Source organism: Barbus barbus (genome assembly GCF_936440315.1).
Source record: "Barbus barbus genome assembly, chromosome: 25".
Lineage (NCBI taxonomy): Eukaryota > Metazoa > Chordata > Actinopteri > Cypriniformes > Cyprinidae > Barbus > Barbus barbus.
In genome coordinates, this window is record NC_136753.1 from 5,760,701 (window position 1) to 5,775,992 (window position 15,292).

Sequence of the window (15,292 nt, forward strand, 5' to 3'; positions counted from 1 at the left end):
AGGATTAGGGTTACTTGCAAGTAATTATGTGTAATTTATTGTTATTATAATAGTAAGTACATGTAACATGTGTATCTATGACACCATAAAATTAAGTGTTACCAGCTTTTTATTACCAAGACTTGTTGATGGACTGGAGTTGTGTCAGTTAGATCATTGTGATGTTTTTATCATATGTTTGGACTCTCATTCTGACGGCACCCATTCACTGCAGAGGATCCACTGGTGAGCAAGTGATGTAATGCTGAATTTCTCCAAATCTGTTCTGATAAAGAAACAAACTCATCTACATCGCGAATGGCTAAAGAGTGAGTAATATTTTGATTTAACTATTCCTTTAAACCAGCATAGATTTAACTGCTTGCCAGTGTGAACTTGAGGGGAACGGACTTAATACATCCACTAAAAACATCCACATAATACTTGGTTACAAGGTTACAAAAAAGCCAGAAAGTTATAAGATCTTTTGTTTATAGATGCTACTTAGTTTTTTCTAGCCCAATGAAATTCAGTTAAAAGGGAATTTAAGTGTCCAGATACATTAATTTCACTGTGTTCATCAAATGAAAGTGCACTAATGACTTCCCTAACTTCCTCAGCTCCCTCTTAACTTATTCTCTTTTTCTCATTTAAAACATCTTCAAATCAACTGACTTCTTTCAACAGCAATGCCAAACGTACTGCTGTCTTTGTTATAGCTATAGTTGTTTAATATGCCGTAATTATTGCTCATGTTTTTTTATGGATGGTGCGAAAACGTGTTGTGAAATTGGCAGGAAAATTAACAGGCTGTTAGATGATTGCATAGAACAATTATCTGCTTTGTGCGTGGGCAGGCATAAAGCACACATATCACTACAACAAAAAATAAAAAAGCTTTTAACTGAGTTTCACAGGCTTTCTGCATTTGGAGTTTTCACACCGCATTGATCAACAAATGTTACGTTTCGATTCTGTCTTGAAACAACAGCAGAAAGCTCTCTACTTTAGTTCTATTGTGCTTCAGAGCTGCACGGCATGCAACGGTATTCTGTTAAAAATGTATCTGCCAGGGACTGGCTCATTTCTCTGAACACTTAAGCATGCTCATTCTTATTTCAGAGAACCTCTCCGTTTTTGGATGAACAGATGGGAAAAAAGGACTTTTACTGGCTGGCCACCTGTTCTCATCTTTTCTAAAGAACAGGAGAAAGAGAAGTCTGTGTGTGAATGTGTGTGGCAGAGACAGATAGAGAGGGAGAAAAGAAGAAAGAATTGGCGAGCTGAAGGGAGGATAGGGAACGCGATGTGATTGAAGCATCTGTTTTTCTGTTGTATACTGGCCTTTGGGGAGAGAGGGACACAACATTTTGAGCAACACACACAAAGAAATGCTATGTTAAATCATCTGACAGCTACACCATTTCTTACTTTTCAGAGCTTTGCATGCATACACACACACACACACATACAGTATAACGGTTTATAGGATTTCAGCCTTAGGACAAAGTCCCTGACCCGAATATGAGATTTTGTGGTTTAGAGAAAAGCCATGTTTACACAGACGGCGATTTTATCACAGGAGGTCACCCTACTGTTGATTGCTATAGTCAGTTGAACGTTACTGTGCCATAAAGCTGTTGAAAATCTGATTGCAAACTATGTGTCTTGCCAGTAAAATAAGATTTTATTTTATTTAATCAATCAATCTTACTTGCTGCTTAACATTAACATTTTAAGCGGGAAAATGTATAGAAATTATTCATTCATGGTTCAATATCTGTAAGTGCTTTAAGAACAAGGTATTGCAGCAACTCCCAGCAAAAAAATATTTTCCATATTTCTATGCAGCAACAAATCAACAGAAAGTAATGAGAATTACCGATTTCTGTTGGCATGATTTATTGTGGACGATTATGCAAGTTAAATTTTTGTGTGACTGACAATTTTAATTTTAATTAAAAATTGCATCTGTTCATTAGCAGGTGTACAGATGTGTTTTTTTCCAAACTGTAGAAGTTTCTGTGTGCAGTGGAACACAATTGAACCTATGTTCTTGTCCATAATAAAAATCACTAGGGTCCAAGACTGGACCCCACTTATATTCATTACAAACAAACAAACAAACAAATAAATACATAAAGGAGACGATAAGATAAATAAATAAATATAAAGAAGAATTAGGTTACTCATTTGGAAAATGAGCAAATTATGAGTAAATTATTTTAGAATTTAAATGTTGGGGTAAACTATTCCTTAAATAATACCCCTAAACTAAGAATAATAATAAAAAGAAAAGGTAAATTATAATTGAAAAATAATTGCTCTTAATGATTGCAAGCTGGTAAATAAAGTGTTTCTATTTCTGATCTGGAACAAATCTAACAGCTGGTTATTGTTATGGCTGTAATAATATTTTATTGATTTTTTTTTAAATAAAGAAAGAAATTAAAATGATAGTATCCTATTAACTGAATCTCTGGTCCGTGCTGAGGTCTAAAATTAATTCATTAGAAAACTGCAGATCATTGCAGAAAATTAAAAATCTTAAAAAAGCAAGGAATCCGAGTGGTCCTAAAGCGGACACCTGAGGCATGCCGCAGCCAGACTCAGCAGACCAGAAAAGATAAGGAATTTTGTGGGGTTGTACATTCACACTCACCGATCAGCAGAACAGATAGTGAGCCAAAGCATGCCGCAGGGTCCTATTAACAATGAAAGTGGCCAGGCAAGCGTACAAGCATTTATGACCTCTGTGAAAAGAACAGAGGGAATATTGTTCCTATTATTCTCGGTTCATCGTTTCACTTTTCGTGTGAAGGTCAGTTCCAGAAAGAGGTCGAACTAAGAGGTGGGAAGGGAGGAAAGGAGAATAATTCATATTCTCATAAAAGGGTCAGTGCAAAAGACCACTGAGTCAATCTCTACAGTTCTCTCTCACTCTTTCCCTTACGTTCTCTCTCAAAGCTTAAAAGGAATATACAGCTGGATGCCTTTAGTCAAAGACGCCCATACACTCTTAAGAAATAAAAGCTTCTTGTTTTATTCCTTGTAGCATTAAACAAATGCTTCTTGTTCAAATTTTCTTATCAAGAACCATTTTTCACTGCAGGGCATCTAGTTGTCAGCGGAGGAAGTAAAGGATTTACTAGTTCCCCCAAAAACTGCATTTTATTTACTTACAATTCCAGACTCTCCTGTGACTGTGAAGTTAAAGGCAAGAGAAAAGAAAAAAATAACTCTTTAAGAGCCTAATTTCTGTTTTAGGTCCAATTTGTGCAATGTGACAATGGAGGCTGATGTTACAAAGTCAACCAGCTGAACTGAGCACAAGTTCAGTGGCTGGTTGCATAAACTGCTTAGATTAGTCTTAAAAGTTGGTCATCTGTTTAATATTTTGCCTATGTATTTTCTTCAAGACTGGTTATAACTTTTTAAAGTTAGTTACATAAAAAGGTTTAATTTGAATCTTGGCTAACTGCTAGTTGATTAAACTAGCTCTTAAGACACAGTCTTAACAAAGTTGCTATGTTTATCCAGATCTGCATATTGCTTTCTATGTTCTATAAAGCACCAGCAACTATTTTAATGCTTTACAAAAATACCCCAGAACATTCATTTTGAACTATTTTGAGGACTGCCATTTTTTCTTCAAAATACAGTTTTAACTAAAAACAAAAACTTTTAATAAAATAATTAATGTTAGGTCATGCCTCTTCTTACATTTAAAATGATATTAAAATATATATTTTTTTTAAAAACGTCAGTGTGCTGTCAAGCTTTTATAACATTTGAAAATATAATAAACAGTCAAATTAAAGGTGTCATGAAATCAGCATTAAACAACTGTTAAACTCTTTTTCATTCCTTATTTTTTAAGAGTCAATAAGTAAATACTATATAAAGTGCCTAACATTTAGTCTGTGGTCCATCCTCAGAAGGACACAGCTGGACACACATACACACCAAAAGTCACTCACACACAACATGCTCACACTAAACACCGCTGATGGAAAGGCCTGGGGCTTTACTGCTGCAGCCTTGCCGTATCGCCACACTGCCTTCTGTCTCTGCATCTGCTCACATTGTCAGAGTCTATTATCATCCTCTATATTATACCTCCCACTATTGACACATAAACCTACATGAATTTGTCCCCCAGTATACAAAAAATGTATTTTTAATTTAAAAGTCTTAAACCTATGTCACCATGGACAATTCACCCCTGGAAAAAAGGTAGAAACATGTAATATGTTGTGTTATTGCCAATTAGATAATCATACTATCAGTATGTAAGAGGATGAAAAGAGGAATCAAGAGCTGTGGGTTTGGTTGATTTGACATGCAGTTTATGAACTCAGGGAGTTTATTAACGCTTCCGTGTTGCAAAACAAAAGCCTCTGGTGTATTAGTTCTCTCACCAGAGTTGTTAGTCATGGTCCACTACACTATAACATCATAAACACCCCCAAAAATGAGAGAAATTATGACGCAAGCGTCATTTTCTATCAGAGGAGTAATTAGTGCTGTGGCCTGTTAATTAAGGCTCAGAGTTTCTCTCTAAACTAAGAGTTTTGTTTGTAACACTGTAAAAATAATTAGTTCAAGCTTATTTTTATGGAAATCAGTTGCCACCTTACATTGTTGGTGACCTATTTAACTGATTACTGATGACTTTCTCATGAATAAGGTACTCATGTGCATAATTACCATAAAATAAAACCTGTCAAAAACATGTCCTGGTCATTTTTCTCACCAAATGTGTCATTGATTTTTAGGGTTAAATGTTACTTGTTCTTGACCGGTTTCGAAAGAGTCACCCAATACCTCGACATAAATTATTTGAGTTAAATAGACAATGCTCAGACTTACATTCAAAATTTCTAATATTTATAATATGATTTTTTTTCCTAATGATAAGAGTATGTGTTCTGCTTTTCTTCTTCAAAGAGGAATATTTTGAAATGCCGGATTCACTAAATGGAACTAAACCAAGAGAACTGTTTTTAGGGCAAGAAATATCATTAACAGAAAAATTAGTGGAATACACATCATTATCTCCTGTATTTGGTCATTTGTTTCCTACTGCATTTTTCTCATCTGAAGTTTTTGGAGAACTCCTCCTCAATGGTGTAAAAATGTTGTACAGTATATGCATGTGCGCTTGAGTTTGCTTCTGTCAGGAAAAGTATTTCAAACTCTGATGGTGGTGGATAATCAATATGTCCCTATTTACTCCCACTGGGCAACTCTGATAATGGTATTAGGCCACACGTGTGTCTTATCAAGGCCTAGTGATTCAATCATTACTAGGATGAATCTCAAGCAGTGCAATAGACTGAGCAGGATTCCAGCTGTTTATTGTCTCTTATTGTGCCTAATGTCTTTTTAACACTCTGGAGAGGAATAGACAGGAAAGACAGAGGCTAAATGATGAAAGCCAAATACATGACATTTTCTTGTTAGTAAATCAATGACCTCCTTATACACGCATTACACTAAAGCAAGTCTCTGTTAGAATGAAACTCCACAAAATAGTTTTTATTGTTCTGGCTTTTTAGTTCATTTGCGTTTGCTTTGAGGTGTCTATATGCTACTGCAGTGCTTCTCAGCTGGTGGGTCATCATGTGCCAACATGGATGAGTTTCATGACATAAACTCATCCTTGAAAACCTTGAAATATGCAAAACTGTGCAAAGTGAAAGAAAATATGACCTAGATTACATGAAATATGGGTTCACTTCCAACAAGATTGAAAATGGCATGTACCGACCACAGTGTGTGATGAATTACTGGCGACCGAGAACATCAGTTTGACATTCAGTTGACATTTAGAAATAAACCACTGAAGATTGTAAATCCCACTTCTGTCATTACATGCATTTACACATTTTCTTATTCAGTCTGTCACGTTTATAATTTGACGTTTTTGAGGTTTGATTAATGATTTGGAATGTTTGGTCGCTGCTTGATATCCAATGTAAAATATAGGTCTTACAGCAAAATCAACTGAGAAGCATTGTACTTGTGTAAGCCAAAAACAATGGCAAACTTCTCTTTCAGTAGATAATAAAGAAATATCGCACAAGCAAGAGTGTTTTATGGACATAAATCAGAATGGCTGTGATTCAGCCTCTGAGGCATTTATATGCTGGTGCAGTAGAGTAGCATTTACAGTATGCTATGCAGACCATGCTCAAAAACCTTGAACTATGCAAAACTAGAAATTATATATAAATAAACAGCACTTTCAAATCATGGTTCTTTATGGAAACTTTTAAAAAGTGCTCAAGATTAGGTTTTTTATGGATGCACCATTTGGACATGGATAGTTTATCACATTTGTTAGTAAGGATGGCTTGGGTAGTTTTTGGAGCAAAATGGAGACAGCACGATTGTGTGATATGCTTTAATACAGCAGTTCTGGAAACAATAAGTTAATATTGAGGAACTTACATGTTAGTGCCAGTTGTTTTGTCTGTTTTGCTCAACTAGCGAAAATAGTTCCAAACCAGCCACTCACACAAACAAACAGCTGTGTTTTTTCCTGAATGATTCCAGTGTTGCCAACTAATTTTCCGGTAAAGTTGCTAAAGGCAAGTTGATTTGTTGCTAAAAGTTGCTAAATGATGTTGTGACGTCATTGGAGGATGATACTGTGTCAGCAAAGAATATCATTTGAAATATGTTCATTTAGATTTGTTATTTAAAATAATATACTCACCTCAGTCGTGGTATTGAGGGTGGAAGAGAGCGTTTTCATTACTTTTGATCAGGTGATAGAACTGGTACACAATGAATAGATTAGTTCCAAGTCTCATAATTACTGTATTACCTGTCTCATAACTAATAACAATGTTACACACACAGACATCAATTTCCTCTTTTTGGAAGTCCGGAGAACAAGGTATTCTCTGAAATGTACTGGAGTTTACTCCAAAGATATAAGAATAAACAAAAACAAGGACAGAAAACACCTTTCTGGTAGAAGTGAAAAAGGAAAAACAGCATCATTCAGTATTTCTGTGTAAACTACATTTTATCAGTGACAGTCATATGTAGGTGTAACTGTATTTGAATAAATAAATAAAAGAAAATGTGCTAATAATTCAGCCCATTATCAACTTGTTGCAAGTTAATTGACCTCAAAGGCTATTGTTTAGTAGACTTTACTGAACAATAAATCACATTAAACTGTAATTATAAGTGAGAAAAACACACTGCCATTAGCAAGAACTGATATTTATATACTGAAGTGCTTGACCAAATTGGTCTCAAAACAATTTCCTTGATGACCGATCGCATTTAAAACGCACTGTGGCCATTCGTTGCTACATTTTGAGGTCAGGCTGGGCAATTAGATTAGATTAGATTAGATTAGATTCAACTTTATTGTCATTGCACATGTAAGGTACAGGGCAACGAAATGCAGTTAGCATCTAACCAGAAGTGCAATAAGCAGAGGTACAGGATATACAGTGTCTACAATAGTTACATATGTACAGAATATACAGATAAGGCAGTAGTACTATGGACATAATTTACAAATTTTTAAATACTATCAGTATGATATACAGATGGGTGATATGAACATACTATACAGATGGATTGTACAGTAAATGTATGTACACTATGAGCAAAAACTATGAATATAATTACAAATGGATATGAATAAGCTATACATTAAGATATATAAATACTAGTGCAATGAACATTGAAAGTGCATAGAAATAAAAATTTCCAGTGCATAGTACTCAGTGTGTGGATGTTTTTTGTTTTTGTTTTTTAACCGATTTTAACGATGGGGAGGGGTGAAGAGTTTGTGGTGGTGTGTGAGGGGGGTATCATTGGGCAGAGTTTAGTAGGGAAACAGCTGTAGGGAAAAAGCTGTTCCTGAGTCTGCTTGTCCTTGATCGGAGGCTCCTGAAGCGCCTCCCAGAGGGCAGTAATTTAAACAGTCTATGGTCAGGGTGAGAGGAGTCCTTAAGAATGCCGCGAGCTCGACGTAAACAGCGTTTTCTCTGGACGTCCTCAATGGCAGGAAGTGGTGTCCCTGTGATGCGTTGGGCGGTTTTCACCACCCTCTGCAGTGCCTTGCGGTCAGCAACTGTGCAGTTCCCATACCAGACTGTGATGCAGTTGGTCAGGATGCTTTCAATTGCACACCGGTAGAAGTTCCGCTGGATGATTGGAGACAGGTGGTTCTTCTTCAGTGTCCTAAGGAAGAAGAGGCGTTGGTGAGCCTTCTTGACTAGGCTGGATGTGTTGGTGGTCCAGGTCAGGTCCTCCGAGATGTGGGTTCCCAGGAACTTGAAGCTGGAGACACGTTCAACAACCATCCCGTTAATGTGGATGGGGTCATGCGTTCCACTTTTCTTCTTCCTGAAGTCCACAATAAGTTCCTTTGTCTTGCTGGTGTTGAGGAGCAGGTTATTGTCAGCGCACCATGCAGCCAGGTGCTGTACCTCCTCCCTGTAGGCAGTCTCATCGTTGTCTCTGATGAGGCCAATCACTGTGGTGTCGTCAGCAAACTTGATGATGGAGTTGGATCCATGCACAGGCCTGCAGTCATGGGTGTAGAGGGAGTAGAGGAATGGGCTCAGCACACAGCCCTGTGGTACGCCGGTGTTGAGTGTGATGGTGGTGGAGCAGGTGTGGCCTGACCTAACATGCTGAGGTCTGTTGGTCAGAAAGTCCATAATCCAGCTACAGAGGGAGGTGTTAACACCCAAGTCTCCAAGTTTAGTGATCAGCTTGGAGGGAATGACGGTGTTGAATGCTGAGCTGAAATCAACAAACAAAATCCGTGCATAAGTGTTGTTATTATCCAGGTGTGTGAGTACCGAGTGCAGTACTGTGCATACTGCATCCTCAGTGCTCCTATTGCTACGGTAGGCAAATTGGTGTGGGTCCAGTGTGGGTGGGAGGCAGTTCTTGAGGTGTGCCAGGACCAGTCGCTCAAAGCACTTCATTACAATGGGTGTGAGTGCTACGGGGCGGTAGTCATTCAGGCACGTCGGGGAGGAGTGTTTCGGCACTGGCACAATGGATGTGGCCTTAAGGCATGTTGGCACAGTTGCTTGGGTGAGGGACAGGTTGAAAATGTCTGTGAAGACCTCTGCGAGCTGCTCTGCACATATCCTGAGCACACGTCCAGGAATGCCGTCAGGGCCAGCGGCCTTGCATGCATTGATCCGGCTCAATGCTGTGCAGACATCTGTGGAGGTGAGTTTGAGGGTCTGATGGTCTCCTGAGAGTGTGATCTTGGTGGCTGTCTCCTTGTTGTTATTCTCAAAGCGAGCATAAAAGTCATTAAATCATTAAATTAAAGTGATATTTCATTAAATTAAAGTGATATTTCATCAAAAAAATAAATACATCATTCCAAACTTATAAATATTTGTATTTTATGGAACACAAAAGGAGATGTTCAGAAGGATGTTCAATGCCTTTAGCATTATTTATGTCATCTTGATGTGTCATATTAATATAAATCACATTTAGGAATATATTAAAAGGTTGTGTTCCATGGAAGAAAGAAATAATCATACAGTTTTGCAATGATATGAGAGTGACATCTTTATATGGATTCTTTCCAGGATTCATTTTTTCAGACTTCCTCAAAATGAGTGGGTTTCTCTTCAAACGGAGGTGTTTTCAAGGACATCCACTTTTGCAGACCAGAGCTTGATGTTCTCTTTGTTTAAAATTGGAAAGAGAGGTCAAACAAAACGAACTAATTGAAAAGGTAACAATGTATAAAAAGTTCGCTTCTGTTTGAATAGTCATTTCAAATTCATTAATTAAATGTGAGCATAGCATATGACATGTTCTTTCATTGCAGATAAAAATCCACCCCCAGATAAAATATCTTCAGGGATACGTTCTTGCCTCTTCAACTATACAGTGTTTGATAAGACTATATGCATTTTAGAAAATATCTATACAGTGTAATACCAATATGTATTGAATCTTTTCTTAAGTGTAAGAATGAGCTCTGTTTTTCTGAGCTGAGAATCTCCTCCTGATCCAGGGTAAATAAGGTACATCGGTTTAATTAAAAAGCCTCCGAAAGGAGATCTGGGGAGATTTACATTTCAAAGCTCTTCTGTCTCTGCTGTATATCCTCCTGGAATGGAAAACAGGGATGTAATTTGATTAGAACACCCCTCTGAAAATGATTTGGGTGATTAAGTGACCTGAAATGTTTGAATATCAAATGAGAAACCTGTGAATTAACCATGAGAACGAGATGAGCTGCAAAAGGAGGGAAGACGAAGAAATCGACTGATCAGGCAAAGATCTTCAAAAGGCATAGGAATAGTCAGTCACCAACAATTTATTTGTATTTGTCGAAGTAACAAAGGCTGAAAAGGTAAACCCTTATATTGACATCTATTCCCTCCAACCAGTCTGATCTGGAGAGCTCAGACGTTCTCTGTTTGGCCAAAGGATATTCATTTTGAGGCCTTGCAACAAGATCATGTTTTACCGGTGTGTGGAGTGCATAATATGTGCTTCGATAAAGCAAATCGAATTTTGATCCTTTTTATATGTTCTCAGACAGTGTGCCAAGCCTTTTTGGTGAACTCAAAGAATTGTATGAAGGTATCTCCCACAGTTTTTCCATTTTCACATAAAAATAGGCTCACTTATTCTGACAGGTTACACATTTTTATTCCACTTCACATTTATTTGTAGAATACCATTCAGAGGTCGCCCAGTTAATATGCAGATTTTAAAGGGAGCACCAGTTATTCAGCTCAGTACATTCAGGTCACTATGGCAGATCATGCTGTAGGTCATATAGGCAACGTTTTATATGGAAACTTTATTGAAGATGAAGTTTTTAAACAATATTAAGTTATAACTTCAACCAACAGTGAAATAAGTTGTGAGTTATGATAAGTTCAATTACATATAATTCTTCTTCCCACATTAAAACGTATCAAGTTTAATTAAAACGTACAGAGTCATATGCTTGTTTTGATTGCATCAATAATTATTATTTTAATGCCTTTGTAATGTAATAAATCAATGTAAATACACTGCACTCTAAAAATTTTTGGCGCAGCAACAAAGAAAAATCTATTTCATTAGAAGTTGTCAAAACTCAAAAAGATTGATGCAAACTTTAATGAAATTCTAATGAGATTATGCTCAACAACAAATTACACTAAACAGCATTGAAAATTAACAGTTAATTATAAGGTATATCCATTTAAAAACACTTAATTTCATCATTTACTCTCCTTATCTAGTGCAAAGCATCATGGGAACTAGAAATCCACTGGCCAATTTTATCAAGACAATTCCATTATGTTCCATTATATATTAAATAATCAATTATCACAGAAATTTGAGTTTAAATCAAACACAATATTAAAATATTGTAATTATCACCGTTACGTTTGCATCATTTAACTACAGATTACTTTAGAATTTTTAACTTGCAACCATGCATTTATTTAAGTTGTGGTAATAGGTCCCATTGAATTCCGTTTATAGTATATAATATGGTACTATATGCATGTTACTTTAGGCCAGGTTTACGTTACAACAATTAAAAGTTTAGATCACGGATCATTTAAAGTCAGTAGAAATCTATTGTTTATTGTGTCAAAAGTATTGCACTATATTTGCATAGTAAATTGGCTAGATATTAAAATATGATTTCCATATGTATCAAAATGCATATGAAAATCGCTTCATAATGTAGCAAGCAATAGTTTGTATTAGACAGGCATAAGTCCCAGGCTGGTTTTCAGTCTGTCTGTCTGTCTGTGTGTGTGTGTGTGTGTGTGTGTTTTCACATAAGCCAATGCACTGCCTCATTGTTCACGTCCATAACACAGACACCTGAGCCTTATGACTCTCTGAGTAATGACTCTGCAGGGAGATCTTTCCCAAGACTCCACCCCTCATTTCCAGTCCAGGTGGTCTGATGCCAAACTGCGTTGCTTCTCCAAACTCCGATAACTGACGGGCCTTTTTCCCTCTAATCTGATTTCTATTGAGTGAGTGCGGCCAGCAAGTGCTACTAAAGCCTCTCTATGGTGTGTTATAAATTTTACCACTGACACCTTAAAAGCCAACAGCCCTCACCCACCCACCCCGTCCCGCTCCGACAGACCGTATAAACACACACGCTCCCCTCTTGCCCCTTGCCCGTATGCTGCTGCCCCTCCACCGCCCTGCAGCCTAATGGGGGAGATAGTGTTACGAATGGAGAGGGAAGTGCCCCTATCATGATGTCAGACTTCCTAACAGCTGCTTAAGTGCTGCTTAAAAATGACCCCAGCACTCTCTGAATCTGAGCGCATTGTATCGAGGACTAATGATTACACGTGCAATGAGATGCGGCTTAATGAGGAAGCATTTTACGGCGGAAATGACTTAAATCTTCTTCTCCGGCTGTTGGCTCATTTGGTATTAAATGAAAGCAGTCCGGGCAAATGTCTGATGCATGCTGGGAAATGGAGATTCTTTGTTGCAAATCACCTTTTGCATCATTTATATTCCTGTAGTATGTAATTTATTTATGCTGCAAGGAGGAAAAGAGTCAAAACTAGTAAATATCATTTGTTTGCAGATACCGTTTGGTTTGATGCATTTTTATACACTACTACACAAAGGTTTTGGGGTAATGGCTGCTGAAAATTCAGTTTTGCCAACTCAGAAATAAATTACATTGTTAATTACATCAAAATACAAAATGGTTATTTTAAATTATAACATAGTTGAATTGTATGTAACAGTTCCTCCAAGGACGACAGCAACGAGGAATATCTTCAAACAGAACTTTAATGAACACAAGCAAATATAAAGCAGAGTTGCAGAAACACTGTTAACATAATCACCAACAAAAACTGAACAGAAAAGATGACTTTAAATAGTGCAGCTGACGAGGGGTGAACAGGTGATGGGCGTTAACTAATAAAGACTAATGAGAAAATGAATCCTAAACTGAACAGGAACAAAACCATATAAGGAAAAACAGGAACATATAGATGAAACAGAAAAAGATGGAACTGAAGTTTAAACTCCTAACATTGTAACAGTAGTTGTTAACATGATTTCAGTGTAAAAATGATCTTATATCCAGTTGTGTATATATATATTTTGCATATTTATCACACTTGAATGATTCAGATAATCAAACTAATTTTAATATTACACAAAGATAACCTGAGTAAATACAAAATGCAGTTTTGAAATAATGATTTTATTTTTTAAGGTAAAAAAGCCGTCCAAACCTGCTTGGCACTACGTGAAAAAGTAATTTCCCCCTAAATCTAATAACTGGTATTGCCACCCTTGGCAGCAACAACTGCAAACAAGCGTTTGCAATAACTGGCAATGAGTGTTTCACATCGCTGTGGAGGAATTTTGGCCCACTCTTCTTTGCAGAATTGTTTTAATTCAGCTACATTGGGGGGTTTTCGAGCATGAAAGGACTGTTTAAGGTCATGCCACAGCATCTCAATTGAATTTAAGTCTGGACTTTGACTTGGCCACTCCAAAACCTTAATTTTGTTTTTCTTGAGCCATACAGAAGTGGACTTGCTGGTGTGTTTGGGATCATTGTGCTGCTGCATAACCCAAATGCGCTTGAACTTGAGGTCACAAACTGACGGCCAGACATTCTCCTTCAGGATTTTCTGATAGGGTGCAGAATTCATGGTTCCATCAATTATGGCAAGTCGTCCAGGTCCTGAAGCTGCAAAGCAGCCCCAGACCATCACACTACCACCACCATATTTAACTGTTGGTATGCTGTTCTTTTTATGAAACTTTTCAGTCCACAGAATATTTGCCCAAAAGTCTTGGGGATAATCAAGATATTTTTTGGCAAATGTGAGACGAGCCTTTGTGTTCTTTTTTGGTCAGCAATGGCTTTTGCCTTGGAACTCTCCCATGGATGCCGTTTTTGCCCAGTTTCTTTCTTATTGTTGAATCATGAACACTGACCTTAATTGAGGCAAGTGAGGCCTGCAGTTCTTTGTTCTGGGTTATTTTATGACCTCCTGGATGAGTCGTCGTTGCGCTCTTGGAGTAATTTTGGTTGGCCGGCCACTCCTGGGAAGGTTCACCATTGTTGTAAGTTTTCTATATTTGAGCATAATGGCTCTGACCATGGTTCGCTGGAGTCCCAAAGCCTTAGAAATGGTTTTATAACCCTTTCCAGACTGATACATGTCAACTACTTTGTTTCTCATCTGTTCTTGAATTACTTTAGATCGTGGCATGATGTGTTGCTCTTAAAGCTTCACTTTGTCAGACGGGTTCTATTTAAGTGATTTCTTGATTCAACAGAGGTCTGGCAGTAATCAGGCCTGGGTTTGGCTAGTGACATTTTACTCAGCTTTCTAAGATAATGTGGTTAATCACAGCTCTTTCATGATTTAACAGGAGGGGGCAATTCATTTTTTCACGTAAGGCCAGGTAGGTTTGGACCGCTTTTTTCCCTTAATAAACGAAATCATCATTAAAAAACTGCATTTTGTATATGTATATATATTATATATATATACATATACATACACAACTGGATATAAGCTCATTTTTACACTAAAATCATGTTAACAGCTACCGTGCTCTGGTTATTTTGAATTATTGAAACTGAAATATCCCCCGTCATATCTATCAAGAAACAATTATTATTTCAAATGTCCAGATTTCTGCTTAAAAAAAAAGAAGAGGTAGAAAAAGAAAGAAAGAAAGAAAGAAAGAAAGAAAGAAAGAAAGAAAGAAAGAAAGAAAGAAAGAAAGAAAGAAAGAAAAATAAATGAGGGATAAGTGCAAGGTAATCAACAATATGCCACAAATGCTGGCGATTCTCCTTTCAGGTTTGTCCCTTAGACATTGAAGGAAAAGCTTTCTACTATAGAGTAAGATTGGGGTTATTTTTAAAGAAAGACCCACTCCAGCAGAAGAAAGGCGCATGTCAGTTGACATTTGAAAAGTAGACACTTTTGCTCAAGCTCTAAGTCTCTTTCTTTCTGGCTCTAAGTGTGTGAGTGACAATGGCCCCTGTGCAGGCGCTGATGGATGGTCTGGTTTTTTCTCTTCATGATCAGAAATGTGGCAGCCACCTCAGACAACCCCAGAACTACCGCGCTCTCTAAATCACTGGCCACAGAGACAAAGAAACATCTACTGCACCAGTACTGGAGCGAGTCACAAGCCCTGGCAGCCTCCCTGTGTGCTCTTTAACTCACACTGCAAACACTGCTCAGGTGCAGCGATGCTTGTTTCAGCTTCTCCAGGTTGAATCAATGCTGGAAAGCTTGCTTGCAATGACGTTTATACG